Here is a 13,001-nt window from a genome sequence, read left to right on the forward strand (position 1 = left end):
TCATTTTAACATTAATAGAAAGATCTGATGGTTTGAATAGATCGTTTTGATGAGACTGACGACCCTAGTGTCTTCTCCGGAATTGCCACTAGATGGCGAGAATGCACCATTATGCTGATTTTGACAAAAATAGAGGAATCTTGGGGAGTCACTTCCGGTTCAAATGATCATCAACATCCGGCAGTAGTTTGACCCGTTTATTCCGTATGTGGCATGTTTATATTTTTCGATTAATTCCGTTTATTCCGGGTTTAGTAGTCCAAGGGTTAAGTTTGTGCTTGAAATGTACTGTAATTCTACAAACTGTTACTTACATTTCAATCAATCAATCAAAATCCAATCAGATTACAGCTGGCTGTTTGTGGCGGTCATTTTAATGAGTAGGCCTATCGGCTAGAGCGCTCAGCGCAGACTGCGCAGTTCTTCAGTCAGTATTCATGTTCAGTTTGGTGCAGAGAGTCAGAGACCTCACCCAGTGTTGCTTATACAAAATGAAAGGAAATAAAACATAGATCTGAGTAGGCGAAGTTTTTTCTTGAGGATATAGGCTAGCCGCTAGCTTATGTAGATAATTGAGCGAGCGGTTTATAAATGATGGATCCATGCAGTCTACAATGAATAAGTTAGGAATTGTGCTTCAGACCTTGTCAAACAGAGATGAATAATGCCTATAATGGACGACAAACGACGTGAGAAAGAGACTCCTGCAGGTAAGAAACGGTTTACTTTTCATTGCTGGTTTAGCTAATTATTGGATTCAGACGTTTTGCACATAGGCTAGAGTTTATAGGCTTACACTACTTGTGTAAACATGGGGCGTCAAGCACGTGTTACCAATGATGATAATTTGGTTCCTCTCTTGTCAAAAGAGTGTCAGAAAGAATGCTGCTGCTGCTGTTGTTAAGATCGGCACCTGTTTACTTGTTTAGGTTGGCAGAGGTCTGTTTGAGTAGGTCTGCCGTTTTCTTTGCACAGGCTGGTGGTCGATGAGTCGATGATTTGATGACGATGACGGCATGACGCACATGATTATTTGCTTTGTTTAAGTTGAACACTGGGTGGCGCTGTTGTGTTGTGACGTAACGGTCCTTATTGAATATTGTTAGGTCAGTGGTAGGAAATATTTTCTGTCTCTTGAAGTCTAGAAATGTATAATGGAGTTAATGTACCCATTTTGTTGTGTGAATGACAGTGCTGGCTGCTGGCTTTCAAGGCTATACTTTAAATGAATGAATTAATTAACACTGATATTAAGTAGGCTATGCTTATAAGTTATAATGCATGCATGGATGGGATCATATAAAAAAACACATCTGTCTAGAGAGCAGACTATAGCTGACAACAAGTGATACTATACCTACAAATGACATTGTATACATATAATTTATTAATTTTGTATTACTACTTCCACACACATTCATTTGTGTATGTACATACTGTATGTACATACAGTACACAGGCACTCAGTCAGTATAGCACTGGCGCAAATTGACTTTCACTTAATATGCAAAACATATATTATGCCAACACCATCTCAGAGAAATACGGTGAAATAGCACAGAATTGCAATTCCGTACATACACGCCTAGAAAACAAAAAAATCCGTACATACCGGTATTTCATGACTGTTGTTTTGACCACAACGGAGGCGTGGCTTTCACTAGTACGGAAGTGCTTTTTCACCGTGGCTGGTTCGGTCTGGGTGAGTTCGGTTTAGGCTATTCTGTCCATATCGGGTTACAACTCGGACGGGGCTGAGTCGGCTCGGGGTCCGTAGTACGCTTTTCTGACCAACATGCGGAAAACGACCGGATTAAGGTTGGCGAACATGCGTTAAGGTTGGCGAACATGTGCTGCTCCGTGCTTGCGGCTATGGTTAGGTTAGGGTTTGAGGTAGGTTGTCGTTGTCGGACCAATGACCAACTTAGTACTGCACCCAGTCGGCTCAGCGCCCCTCCATCATTGTCTATGGGGAGGATTTCAGTGTCATGTACGGATTTAGTTTCTAGACATATACCGGTATATGGAATTGCAATTCTGCGCTATTTCACCTTGTTTGGGTGAGACTGGGTAGATTACACACCCACACAATGATGCACACTAATACACATTCACGTGTATACACACTGAAGTCTAAAAGTTCTATGAATGACCTTATTGCCAGAATACTGAAATACAAGAAGTATCATCACATGATCGTTAGCATAGAGCCGCTGCTGCAGGCAGATGTCCATGGGCACTATAAGTATATAGCGTCGCAGTCCCGCCCCCTTTCATGACGACGAGCAGCCCGGAAGAGCATTTCCCATTAATCTTTCCCATAGACAGAAAGTATTTATTTAAAGACCTTTTAAGCCTACTCGGATCGTGACAACTAAACAAACAAACAAACGCTGGTCGGGGGCGGGACTGTGACGCTCTATAGAGGGGGACATTCATTTTGGGGTGGAGCTGTACGCGGTGACAGCGTGGTGGATATGTGGGGGAGGAGAGGGAGCAATTGCGCGGTGTGGGAGGTAGAAGGCTTAAAGAGAAAAGGGGGATGGGGAGAGATATGAGATTTGTGGCAGGGGATGGTATTTGGGCGGCATGTGCAGTATATTATTGTGTACGTGCTGCACTGTGAAGTATATTGTCCGGTGATTTTGATGGTTATCACCTACCCATTTCACCCACCCATTCTCTTTCCTGCGTATGGCTATGTGGCAGTTTTATGGTGACATGGGGGGAGGGCAGGTGTGTGTGTGTGTGTGTGTGTGTGTGTGTGTGTGTGTGTGACACTGTGTGTGTGTGTGTGTGTGTGTGCACATGTGCATGCAAGCTGTATATGCATGCATGTGTTTCGCTGACAGGTTAACATTCGCTGTCAGCAGTAATGTGTGATGGGGATGTATGGGTCTGTATGTCATTGTGGCTCGCCACACACACACACATCTACAATGTGTATACAGTGATGCCAAAAAGGTCTAAAAGTATCATTATTCCCTATCAACTCAAAAGAGCCAAGCCATACAGTATACAGTATACACTATAGGAAAATCAGATAAAAATGGGATATTGTGTTAAGGATTAACTCATTCAGGTTGGGAACCTTGGTGTTATACTTTTGCATATTGAAAAATAGCAGATCTACAAGCTCATAGCGCAGCACCGAGTGCCGCAGTACGAGCTTGTATATCTGCTATTTTCGAAAAATCGTGAAAATGTGTCGCAAATCTTTTAATATATTCACAGCAAACGTTTTTAACTCAAATCTTTGCTTCTGGGGGGACCCTGGAACTACATATTTTCAGATGGGGGTCTGCAGTCAAATACAGATAATTCTGTATTGAGAACCACATAGAAACATAGGTTTTTACAATCTGCCTCAGGTCTAAATGGGTTAAAATGTAAAGGCACAAGCGTAGTGCAATGAGGTGTAGGTAAAGCAGGACAGGTGGGGGTGGGAGCCAGGCTGCTCTGGCTTTATTGAGGTCAGTCAGGGTTAGAGGTCAACGGTATAATGAGATTTGAGGTATTCCCACGGAGACCTCCGGTTATGTATCTTATCCAATTCATGCATCAGTGCCTGTGAGAGGGAATTAGGAATTGATGTAGTGTTGGTATCTTCCCTCTGAGTGTGGGTGAATGTGTGTGTGTGTGTGTGTGTGTGTGTGTGTGTGTGTGTGTGTGTGTGTGTGGCTGCGTGGCTACATGCGTGTTTGTTCGGGTGAACGTACCCATGTGTTTGCCATGGGTGTTGAATCAGATGATATGTGGATGTGCTTGTGCATGTGTGCCGTTTGGTGTGTCAGACTTTTGGGTTTGTATTAAAGTGTCTGCATTTATGTGCATGGTGTGCATAATTTGTACTTTGTAATCATGATGTGATTTTGCTGCTCCGTGGAGTGAAATATGTGAAGCAGACCACGGAAGTTTTACCAGCAGGGTAATCCTCTGGTTAGTTTAAATTAAGCATAAATACCAATGCTATTCACACAGGTTATTCGTATTATAGCCTATATATATTATACAGTATATAGTGAAAAGTGTGCACACTACGTAGGTACGTACTAGGTAGTAGGTAGGTACTGTATCATGCAATTACGCCTTTCCATACTGTTCGATACAATACAAATTTCCGGTGTTGAAGGCTTTGAGATCTGGCATACTCGGAGTCTGTGCAGTGATCGTACACAGCGCAAGTTGAAGAGTATGTTGATCTGGTCCGCATACTGTTGAGCTTTGATGTCCGTGTCGCACCACGGCTTGATCAATGTAGTGACAATGCTGCCGTCGAGAATATCTATTTCCTGCAGTCCATAGTCTCAGGTCATCGATTTGGTTTGCGATGGATCTGACGTTTGAGAGGAAGATGCTGGGAAGCGGTGGTTTGTGTGGCCGTCTTTTTAGCTGCGTGAGGACACCACTTCTGCTTCCTCTCCCTGCGTTGCCTCCTCCTGCTTGCCGGTATGATGATTCACGGAGAGCACGGTCTGCGGGCTATGTCCAGCGGTATGCCGTGCGAGTGGACACAGTCATCGTTTACAGATTGATCAGTCCGCAGTCCAATGCCTAAAAGGTCCTGTCAACTATAGACAGGATTTGCACGGCTGACAGTAACCGACATAACATAACAACACTAACAAAAAGCACTGAAAAGGAGAGCTCAATTCGCAGTGTCTGTGTGCGCCGCCATCACCTGTCGTTGCCATAATAGTATCAAATCAATTAAGTTCTGAATGGGAAAGGTTATTCCCGAGTGATTTATTTAGATCACCTTGTGTTAAAAGCATACAAGTGCTCCTGCGCATGTGAGTACGTTTGAGAGAGCGTGCGTACGTGTGAGCACAGTTAATGAGGGTGATGATGTCTTCTGCGCTAAGTCGGTGTGGTTAATTGAATGCCTTTTGTAGATGGTATCTGGGTCAGAATGGAGAATTCAGGCTACAGTAATTTGAGAGACAGACAGACAGACAGACAGACAGGATGAGTGAGAGACACAGAAAGAAAAAAATATATAGGAAGACTGCGAGAGAGTGTGCTAGAGAGATAGAGAGAGAACGAGTAGAGAAACCGTTCTATCTGGTGATTGATGCCCGGTACAAAGGCTTATTGCTATTGACCCTTTGCAGTCAGCGAGGACCATGGTGAGGCCATCACCTGTAATCCCAAGGTCCAGTCCATTGCACACTTTACACTCAGACACGGATATAGAAGGATAAACTTGAGGAATGCTTAGCTTTTGCTGTTTTATTGTGTTATTATCTTTAGGGGCCAGAGTCCTTCCATCTTGTTTCACTCCCCCAGTGGATGTTGTTACCATGGTAACGCGGAGATGCGGTTCAGAGCAGGGGTGCATTAATGCATGTGTGTTGTAATGTCCTCCATACACATTCAGAGATTAAAATAGGGTGCATTTTGCATCCCAAAACTCATTACATTGAAAACCTATTTACATCACTGCACATTATTTATTTATGTCCATATAATATAGCAACAGGGCGCACTGTGGGAACACTGTGGTCGCAAAACAATATGAGCCCCCCAAAAGAATCATAAGTTGGGAACTGCCCCCCCCCCCCCCCCCACCCCACCCTGACAAGCACTTGGAATTGTAATGTTGTGAAATTAGCATATCTACAAACAAACACAAGGTGTTGTGAGCTTGTAGAACGGTTATTTAAAAAAAACGGTCTCTTTCTTATATAATTTGACAATTTGTTTTTATGGTTTGTTGATTACTTTCGATGCAGTAATGGTATTGTTTTCTTTTCTTTAAAAGTCCTTTAATTGTCACTACTTCACTGTCATCTTTATATTCATATTTATCGGTATCAATGGTAACAATGAAAATGTCATACCATGACATTTTTTACATTCATTATTTTTATATTAATGTTATATTATAATTTCAATCGTAGTGTTTTACCAAGTATTTGGTGGCACACTTCCTACATGGCCATTTTTACAGAAGTTACATAAGTTATGTTATGGGATATGTCCTTAGTTAAAGTTAAATGAACACCCAGCATTTTACATTGTAATGTAATGGACCTGCAGGGACCTGTCATGTTGTGAACATGGAGTGCAGTGCTTTTTAGAAGATTGTGGGAAATAGAAGCCATTGGCAGAGAGAACCCATGGCAGTTATCTTTGGATGTTAATGGTCATTCACATGGGGGTCCTACGGGTACCTGACCTAGCTGTGGATGTAAACTGTGGACATTCATTCACAGCTGTCACTGAGACACTGGGTCAGTTATAATGTCAATGTCAACCTGATTGGTAATTGAACTCCTGCGAGTGTTCAAATATAACCACAGAAAGACAGAGACATTGTCAGTGTAGTGCAGTTGTATTATATGGAACATGGCAGAAACCTTTAGCCAACAATGTGAACATGGTACCAGACCATCATAACTGTGTATGTCCCAGGGCATAATGTACTGTATTGGTTTGGTACACCTGTAGCCATAAAGTATATGCGCGTATACATGCATGCCTGTACATGTATGCAATGCGCGCTTGTGCGTGTGTGTGTGTGTGTGTGTGTGTGTGTGTGTGTGCGCATGAGTGTGTGTACTAGAGAGTGTGAGTCATGCCCTGTCTTTGAGGAGAATAGAGGGTGATCAGGTTGCTAGGCATTCAACCAGCCACTATTGTCCAGTGGGACAATAGTGTCCCTGAGAGCAACCTCTCCTCTTTCTTTTCTCTCTGTTTCTCTTTATTCCTCTCTCTCTCTCTCTCTCTCTCTCTGTCTCTATTTCTCTCTCACACACACATAAACATGGGTAAACACAATAAAATGCATTCTCGATGCCCCCTGGCTGAGGGCTAGGGCGGGAACACAGAAAAGACAGGAGGAGAGTCACTGACAGAGAAGAGAATTCAGAGAGAGAGAGAGAGAGAGAGAGAGAGAGAGACACTGAGACAGAGACAGAGAGGAACGGTGCATGGAAGAGAGAGGGGGAAACACTAGCAGGGGAGCCGGGCTGTGAAAAAAAGGGACCTGTGATCATTTGCCACAGTGAAAGGGAGCAAATGTAGCTGGAGGCACAGTGAGAGGAGAGGCAGGAAGGGAGAGCGAGAGAGGTACAAGTGGAAGAGAGAGAGAGAGAGAGAGAGTAGCCAGGGAGAGACAAAGCTATACCGTGGACTGCATACTGGACACAGCTGAGCTTCAGAGAATACACCAACCAGCCGACACTGACAGATCCACCGCTATAGGAGGAGAGAGGAGCTGGGTGGGAGATTTGGCACTGCCCTCTCCTCCTGATTCCACCTCTGTGTGTGTGTGCCTGTGTGCATGTCAGGGAGGAGGGAGAGAACACACACACACACACACACACACACACAGAGAAAGACACACACACAGCCTGTCAGTGTGCCGGGGACCTCGGGGTAGGGCAGAGAAAAGCGCTCTGTGGTGGAGAGATGCTGCTTTTGAGGATGACACCGCGTTTCTAAAAGGATCTATATTATTTCCGAGAGCGCCTTGAGAACCTGCAACCAAGAGACCCTCCGCTCAGCCATGGAGGGACTCCTCTCCCCGATGAGGACGCGGGTAGGTGTGCCTCCTGGGCGGGGAACTGCCCCACTTGGTTATTATCACTGGTTTCTTCTTGTATACGCTTATTCTGAAGCTTATTCTACGGCTGTGACAAGTCACTCTGCAGGGTGAAAGCGTGGGCTGAGACATCAAACGTAAATGACACGAAATCAAATGTGACCGACCGTCCCCATAAACGCGTGGGGATTCTGCTCTGCCTCGGTGTGGGAAGGAGTATTATGTGGTGTTGGTGGTGGTGCTACTGCTTCTACTGCTGAAGTCTATATGCATCCATGCCGCTGTCGCCGTAGTGATGCTACAAGTCGAGCTGAGAAGTTGCCGGCGTTGCTAGGGGCGATTAGGCAGAATGCCAGGGAGTGTGCATGTGCGTGTCACTGTGGGAGACAGAGAAGAGATCACTATGAGCAACGCACTGAGAGCTGAAATTGCACCTGTCCGTCTCTGAGACGGACTGGATTCCTGTTTTTGAGCATATTCACAGTGTTGAAATAGTGTGTGCATTTGTACAGTATGTGCGTGCATGGGTGCGTGCGTACATGATCATGTGTATCTGTATGCTCACCATGCCCCATGAATATGTGCGAATTGCCCGATGCATTTGTGCACCGACCAACAAGGGCTTCCTTTGAAAGAGTGACTCAGTGTTTCAGAGTGGTGCCCATCTCCCTTTAGTACAAGCACAACTATCAGCCTATTTATTTGGGATACAGAGAGGGGGGACAGCGGAGAAAGAGGTGCAAGGGAGGAGGAATTGGGCTTTCAGCATCCAAAGTGAATGGGGTGAATGCTTGCAAAAGAGACAGGGCTTTGGCTGTACTATTGTTCTTGTATACACAGACAGGCTTCTCTATATTTGCATGTGCCACAGCCCTGACCCCTTCCACATCAGCCTATACTTCTCTAAACCTACTGTACAACAGTGAACGGGTCTCATTGTGCTTTTGTATGTAGGGATAGGGATGCTGATAAATGTGAGCCTGTCACTATAACACACGTCAAGTGTTTTCTTGGTGCCCGTGTGTGACATTCATCAGCACCATGGTAACACACCCTGACGTGTGTTCCTTCCACTAGGAGATTAAAAAAAAAAAGGTGTTAGCTCCTGTCGTGACTTTAAATTGTGTCTACCCATTAATGCTTGTGATAAATCAATTACAGACAGAGTCCGCAGGGGCAGTGGGTTGCAATTTACTTACTCTGTGAGCAGAGCTGCAATAAGCAGAGCTAAGCTAAAGGTTATAGATGTGAAGGTGTAAAGGTGTGATGGACAGTGATTGCAGTTTGGTTGATGTTTCATGGTTTCTAGTGTCTTAGGAGACAACAGAAAGGTAGGAAAGGAAAGAAATTAAGAAACTATGGGAGACAAGGAAAGGAGGGCAGCAGAGAGAGACGGGATGGGTGATTCTCTTCTGTGTTCAGTTCTTGCAGGTTTGTCTCACGGATGATTAATGTTGTTTTGTTACATATTCATCACGCACTCTCTCTCTCTCTCTCTCTCATGGTGCTCTTTCTCTCCATCCTGTCAGAATGAAAGTCAGAACCACCTGGTTCTCCTGTGTGTCGACCACCTCCAACCTCACACCTCCCTGTTTTAATTCATTGAAGGTACAGAGTAGTACCATTTCCACCGGTACACTGATATCGATGTGCATATAAACATTCCATGGCGGTCTCTCTCTCTCTCTCTTTGAGTTCTCATACAACTAGCAAACTTAAGTGAATGATCTGAAGGGGCATGGATACTCGAGTATAATAATATGGCAGATACGGAACCAATCACGTGATCTTAAATCGGAGCCGATCACGTTATTTTCAAATGATCGGAATCGGATTGGAAGCAAAAAATATATGATCGGTACATTACTAGTATCAATATTACTGTATATCCATATCAGGATATTAGACTGGATATTGTCTATGATTTTGGATATTGTTATATGGCCTAAACGTGTTCTATTTAAATAAATAAAAACTGGATAGAGAAAAATTGGAATCCACAGACCGCAGATACTCAAAATCAAATGACTGACCGGTACTGGGGTGGTTAATCCATTGGGATGACCTGATGGTGTGAACACACACGACTAGTATCTTCTCACACACCTACTGATCACCATCATCTTCACTCTCCTCTCCCCACCATTTTGTAGTTTCGTTACAAATGTTCATTTTGTCTGTCTGTCTGTCTGTCTGTCTGTCTGTCTGTCTGTCTGTCTACAGACAGTCAGACAGTCAGTCAGTCAGTCAGTCAGTCAGTCAGTCAGTCAGTCTAGTCTGTGTCCTGTCGCTTGCTGTGTGTCTGGCAGCTCACATGCGTGCAGTAACTGGCGTGTGCAGATTGGGGGCCTGCATAGTGAGCTAATCCAAGGAGAAGAGCTAGCAGGGCTGTTTTGGGGGATTGACTTGGCTTCAGAGATACTGTGTGGCATGGAGTCAAGCCCAGCTGCTCCTATCTGTGCTGCTGTCTGCCGTCCCGGCCAGACCCAGCCCGATCCAGCCTGACAGCCATGGGAAACTCAACCAACATTGAACTGACTTTTGCATTTATCTTCATCAGCAGCCATACTTGAGGTTCATTCACACGCCTCGCAGTGACAGCGCAATCCCCCAAAATCTCTATTCTGACAGCAAAGTAATTTCAGAAGATTAATGTTATTCAATCATTGCTCTATGTCCTCTTTCAAAGTTTTTGGGGGATTATCACTAACTACTGTTGATGTTCTTTTTTCCACATTCACAGTGCAAGTTAATACTCTATCTCAACTGTTAAACATTCTTGCATACTTAAAGAGGGAAGGGGATGGTTGTGTCTTCACATTGAAGTAGAGTACAGTATATGCTGTAAGGTCTTCCTTGGGGAACTCTGTAAAAGGTGACCTCGCCCGCCAGATAAGAGACTCGGAATACCAATGGCTTGCAATAGCAGCATCATGACTAATCCTTAGCGCTCTGAAATGGGAAAATAGTGCTGAGGCTGCTGTATAGGGCGCCAGTGGGTTTTAGTATAGCTGTTGTACTCGAGTCGTGTGGTGCCTCATTGTAAAAGTCCCTCCATCTTTCACTGCACACTGGCTCATACTGCAGCACTTTGGTTCCACCCCACAGAGGAATTGTTTGCAAAGTCAAGTTTTTGTCCTCCTTTCAGCTGGCAAGAAATTAAAAGGAACGTGTGTGTGTGTGTGTGAGAGAGAGAGAGAGAGAGAGAGAGAGAGAGAGAGAGAGAGAGAGAGAGAGAGAGAGAGAGCTGGGAGAGAGCTGGGAGAGTAATTGAGGTTTAGTGAAATGAGAGCGTTGCATGATATTCATGAAAGCCTTTGCTTCAGAACAAAGGCTGGATCCAGCTAGTGGATGCAGGATAAAAGCATGTTGTCCCTTTTTCTGCAACTCAACTCAGTCGCTATTTCTAGCTTTTCTCTGCCTCCCGGTTTATTTATGTAAGATGACAGTAATGGCCAGCCAGGCAGGGAAACGGGATAAGACAAGCCTCAGTGAGCTGTGCATCTATGTTCCCATGCTCTGTGTGGTTGCACCGAAGAGCGTGATTACAGGGCGGAGGTACTCCGTCCTCTGAGGAGTGGAAGTTAATGACCTTTCTCTGTTCCAACTCACACGTGCACTCTGACCGCATTCACAAACAACACACGACTACTGTGTCTTCTAGTGTACCATAACATCTATCTATCTGTCTGTCTGTCTGTCTGTCTGTCTGTCTGTCTGTCTGTCTGTCTGTCTGTCTGTCTGTCTGTATACACAGACACTACATTTTTTTGATGAGGTCAGATCAACATCTGGAATGTCAGAACAGGTCAGCTCCATATATGGAGATCTAAGGGTGGCAGCGGTAGCAGGGTCTTGAGTGTAAAGGGTTTGATGGGGTCTGGGCAAATTTGGAGCGTGTCTTGAGTAACATTGAAGACAAGTGTGTAAACAAAAACATTGAAGGCAAAAGTGAGGACGCAGATTGTGATTGGCTAGAATGAGATGATGTATGATGACGTATGATGATAAGAGCGCCCCTCACTTCACACGGGTGTGATTTTATACTGTAGCCTATGAACACATGTTCTGAGGGTCTTTTGGTGGTAGCACCATGGTATGTAATGTATGTATATAGGTCAGTGGAGCACTGGGATACTGTAGCTTCACTCACATCCTGTGTGAACATGTGTGTGTGTGTGGTGGTGGTGGTGGGGGGGGGGTTATTAGCTCCCTGGTCAGTTTAGTCTATTTTAGTGGATCAATAGAGAGTAGTTATCAAGGGATTAACCCTGTCAATAGTTTATCAGTCCAATCACACACTCACGCACACACACAAACACACACACACACACACACACACACACACACACACACACACACACACACACACGCAGAGATGCATTCTCCAGGGCCCCTTCCTCTTCTCGTCTCCTCACTCACTTCCTCCACTTCCTTCTGTCCTTGACCTGCTCTTCTCAACATCGGTGCCACTTGAGTCGTGTCTACTAGACATTTAGCTCCTGTGTTTCAGGGTGTTCGTGGTGCATGTCATTGGTGTGTACTGTAGGCTGTGTATGAGAGAATGCCTAATTGCCTATTGCCTAGAGTGTGTGTGTGTGTGTGTGGGGTTGGGGGGCGTGTGTGAGCGAGTGTGTGGGTGGGTGCGTGTTTGTGTTTGTTTGTGCGTGTCTGTGTGTGTGTGCACACTAGTGTCCAGCTGTCCTTGGTTATGCTAGCAGATGGAGGCACTACACACATAGCCAAGGGCTTGGACAGAAAAGTGCACACACAAACACACTGATTCTATACCCCAAAAAACCTGATTCCTCATCCCCCCTATAACACACTCATATCACCGTACCCTCATCACACTTCAATCAACACCAAACCTAGTGACGGGAGATGATGAGGACAGAAGTGACCAGGCTATAGGACCTCCTGCGGCGGGCTTGCCTCTTTCCAATTCTAGCCAATCAGCCAGTCCAGAGTGGCATGGTGGTAGCACTGCCTCACCACAGTGTGACAGCGAATATTCAATCTCCATCAAAGTGACCAACCAAGTTGAATTATCACAGTCAAGCTCACACAGCGCACATGCACACACACACACACACACACACACACACACACACACACACACACACACACACACACACACACACACACGAGAGTTGACGGCCTCCACTTCATGTTTCAGCTGTGTTTGTAAACACATTATTGTGCCCTTCACATGTACTGTAGTAGCGAATGGCCACACATCGTAGACACACCCAGGGTAAATTGTATGTGTACTGTACTGAGGCGTCCCCCCCCCGCCTCATAGTGTCCGACTGTCCGACACAGTGGAGAGAGAAAGAAAGGGTTGGATAAAATGTTTGTTCAGTGAAGATGTGCTGGTTTTCGCCGTGTGATAGGAAAGCACATGTGTCACACTGTGCATTTAGCAGCACTGAAAGGGAACCCATAGACA

General features: G+C 45.0%; 1 protein-coding gene across 1 annotated transcript in view; it reads left to right on the forward strand.

The window, feature by feature from the left end:
• Nucleotides 1–645: 645 nt before the first annotated feature.
• The window catches only part of frmd4a (FERM domain containing 4A), a 165,938-nt gene continuing 153,582 nt past the window's right edge, over nt 646–13,001 (forward strand). Inside the window, exon 1 of the mRNA XM_080762548.1 lies at nt 646–710. The gene's annotated coding sequence lies outside the window, so the exon portion shown is untranslated. The remainder of the gene's footprint in view (nt 711–13,001) is intronic.

Source organism: Protomyctophum bolini (genome assembly GCF_963924005.1).
Source record: "Protomyctophum bolini genome assembly, chromosome: 4".
NCBI classification, from domain to species: domain Eukaryota; kingdom Metazoa; phylum Chordata; class Actinopteri; order Myctophiformes; family Myctophidae; genus Protomyctophum; species Protomyctophum bolini.